Source organism: Phytophthora parasitica (assembly GCF_000247585.1).
Source record: "Phytophthora parasitica INRA-310 unplaced genomic scaffold supercont2.27, whole genome shotgun sequence".
Lineage (NCBI taxonomy): Eukaryota > Oomycota > Peronosporomycetes > Peronosporales > Peronosporaceae > Phytophthora > Phytophthora nicotianae.
Window position 1 is genome coordinate 226,890 of NW_008649013.1, and position 4,075 is coordinate 230,964.

Below are 4,075 nucleotides of genomic sequence, written 5' to 3' on the forward strand. Positions count from 1 at the left end.
TTTTTTTTTTTTACCTTCCGGAGATGATAACCATCGGTAGTGCCTCGTGGACGAGATTTGAATTTAGGTTTAGATCCACCATAAACAAGCTCACTCTTCATATACGTAACGTTTTAAGCACATATACTTTGTGCACCAGCTAAATGTCGATCTATGTAATCGAGTCATTGCGAACGGGACCGGAGTGCTGATTTCCGCAAGAGCGTTGCTGTCACGCAAGAGCGTTTCAGTCACTCAGTGGTACCCAAAGCCCCAAGCATTTGTGCAAAAATACAACGCCGACCATTCTTTTAAAACACAGAGGGTCAATCAAATTTTTATTTAGCCCTAAATGCTTGGAGTTACATTCACTGGGTTATCGGGTTATGAATGTTGCTCCTGGCCGACACAAGCAACATTCACCTGGGTAATTCTAAGTGTGCAGAGGAAATTTAGTATAGGAGGTAATGATACAACCTTTGTATGGGGAAAAAATACATCTCTAGACAGCCCATCTAAATTCAAAGGGAATAGCACCACTTTGGTTTAGTAAATCCATGTGGCACGCTGATATCACTGTCATATTGAATCATACAGTAAAAAAGCCGACACAAGGAGACTACAAGACTTTTTTCTTAGTATTAGAAATAAAGAAAGAGAGTTTGTTTTTAGGTAGAATCACGCCTCTGCTAAAAACTCTGGATATATAAATCCAGAGAATTTTATAACAATAGCCAAGCAACAATAGTTCTGATTCACGTAGTTTACGTAGCGTTTGTGTCATGTGCTTTTCTGGCAAAGCAACGGGTACACCGTTACTGTGTATAGCTCCACATTGTGCTAGCAAGCACACGTTGCGCATTTACTAATAGTTAGGCCAGCGCAGGTATAAAATAACGTTAATTATGATTGTTCTCGATGCCGCCTTCGCTTCGAATGGCAGCTCAGTAGATAGCCTTGCGAGGTGGTGTTATGTTCTCCATATGTGCAATGTACACAACGCAAAATTAGCTATGGCTGCCACATAACGTAGTTTCAGCCAATCGGAATCGTCTTCGCTCCGCTCGGCAGTCAATTAGAATGTTCAAAAACCTTACCGTTTCGTGTGACTGACGGACACCGTACGAGCGTTATTGTTTTAGATTAGCTGAGCATCCATTTTTTTTTAGTACTTAATGTCTCCGTTCAGCTCGCAACGGGCTCGCTGCACAATTGGTGGGTAATTTGAGCAGAGGCGGGCCTGTCGGTCCCGCAAGGTTCCAACCGGTGTCGTTTTGGGCACCCAAACGAAGCGAGGCAGCGAAAATTAATTTTAGCCAATGGGGGGCCGTCTTTGCTGCGCTCGGCAGTCAGTAGAATGCGTGAATTGAGCCCTCAATATTAATTGTAGCCGCTATACGGACGGATAGATTGACAGACATGTTGCTCTAGTTGAAAGTAGCAGATTTACCCGAGGGCCGTCGCTTCGCGGCGGTGGCGGCAGGTTTTAATTCCAGTTATTTGAGCCGTCCACCTCCGCTTCGCTCCGGCGGATTATGGATTCTCTTACGACATCAAGTTGTAGTGGAATCGATACAGTTCTTATGAAAAGACCTTTAAACATAAAAACACATGAATTAATACGTATGTGAAGCTATCGCTCCCTATTCCGAACCGAATATCTGTCTGTAGACGATGTTCTTGTGTAGACCCCTCCCTGACCTTCATCTCTGGGTACTTGATCGGTACCCGGAGTCTTGATCTTGAAGTCACCCGCGACATAGGTGCAGTACTTGAGTTTGTATATGGCGACGCTATGCTTTCTCCACGGACAGCTGTGCGATGTACAGCTGTCCGTGGAGAAAGCATAGCGTCGCCATATACAAACTCAAGTACTGCACCTTCTGTCCTTGCGCCTATAGGCATGTCAAGCGCTGGCTGGATGGGAAACTGCTTACGCCTGATTTGAAATGGGAAGTTCCGAATGGCTTCGCCGCAGACAAACAGGATGCGGGGAATCAAAACATATTGTCCTTTCGCTCACCTGTCCTGATCGTGGCGTGATTTACATCAGGTTTGAGGGCGACGATCCATAGTCTTGTTCCATTGCATAACTCCAGATCTGGGTACAGATTCAGGATGATAGGTATTCCTACTTTGAGTGTAAGCTTGTGCGGTAGAATTCCACTGATATTCATTGAGTGGAGTACCTCTTGCTCGAAGGAATTGCCATCGCCACCATCCCGAACAGAATCCGAAGGCATGTATTATCGGGCCTGTCCTGATAAACGATCAGCCACCGCTTCGTCGATGCGATGCACAATCGCGTTCGTGGTCGTCAGGATCGTACGGTTTGCGAAGTACTCGTCGGTTGAGATCTCGGGGTTGTTGATGTCGCTGTACATGTCGTCGATGATCCAATTCATGCCTCTCGGAGTAATGCCAGGACGGATTTCTTCTTCATCATCATCGCCCGCTGGTGGGTTATCAATCAGCATATCGCGCGGAATCTTCATGTAATCTCCATCTAGAGTTGTATTCACATCATGCCACTTGTAGTAGGAAGTCGGAGAACGCAGCCGTTTCTTCAGCAGTGTCCGCGATCTCAGCTGTATGCACACCCATGTTCTCTGTGAGATGAAGCGTCTGGAAGCGAGGCCACCACGCCGATGACTTGACGCAAGCGTCGATAGTTTCGACAGGTGTCCCATTCTTCACAACAGGGAAAATTTGGCGGAAATCTCCCGACAGCACAAAACCTTTTCCACCAAAAGGTTCAGCATCTTTATCAAGTAGATCTCTTAGTGTTCAATCCACAGCATCGAACGCATGCCGATGGGGTATTGGGGCTTCGTCCCAAATAACCAAACTTGCTGCTTTGATCAGCTCTAGTAAATGGGAGTTCTTATTGATAGAGTACGTTGAGCTCTCCTTCAATCTCAAAGGGATCTTGAATGTCGAATATGCTACCCCCCCCCCTCCAAGAGTAACAACGAGGCAATCCCTCTAGATGCCACCACGATGGCGATTTTTCCCGAGAGTTTGACCTTGGACAGTATGTTCCGAAGCAGTGCAGATTTTTCAGTGCCCCCCCCCCCCCCCCGGTCCATCAACGTTGAACATCTTTTACCTTCTTCAGGCGCTTCTACCGCTTGAATAATCAGGTCGTAAGCGACGTGCTGTTCTTCATTCAGCTGGTGTTCCGTACTTACAATCTCTCCTAAAAAGGACTCGTCGTATCCGGTAAGCTTACGTAGAAGTAAGCTGTTTTATCGAAGAGATTCGTGAACATATCTGGGAAACGTGCTCAATTGAGGTAGTTCATCAAAGTTGGCAAATGAATATCCGTTCACGTGAAGTATCTCTTCGATGATCCTCAGAGTTTCGAATTCCACAAAAGCCGACTTGAAAGGATCTATCATAGCGTGGTGCTATCGCGAGAAATCTTCGGAAATGTGCGCGAAGAACTGATCCCAAAGACCACGAACATCTGCCGGAGCTGAGTACACCAGAATTGTGACGAAGGGTTGGAGTAGTTGATACGGTATATTAAACGCATCTGATGCAGTTAAGCAGGAGATCCACTCCTTATCGTTCTCCAAGTAACCAGCCTCCTGTGCGGCAATTTGGAATGTGCGACAGACGACCCCATTAACCGCTCTCAAATTCCGGAAGGACGTAGGGCCTCTTCGATTACAGAGGTTGAACCGCTCAATGTCACTCGGGGACACGTGGATCATGCGCCGAATTGCCCCCTTGATACTCTGTTCGCCGAATCCGCCTTTTAGGCTGTTTCTTCTCGCGCTCTTCCCAGCAGAGATATTTGGAGCTGTCCTCGTATAAAATGATCATAGCAATCGGGTTTTTAGGCGCCCCGATCGCTAAAAGCCCAAAAATCGAGTCAGCATCGTGTGGTTACCACGCCTCAAAACCTCATCTAGATTTTCCGCTTCTCTGCGATACACGGTCTGTTCATCTTCCAGGTGTACCGTGAGCTGCGCAACCGCGTGGGTTTCCCCTGAATAGAAAAGTTGAGCAGTCGCATGCAAGCTTTCACAGGAGAAATGTACCTAGCGCTCAAGAGTCGCGGAACCCTCATTCGGCTCTCGACGCGAAC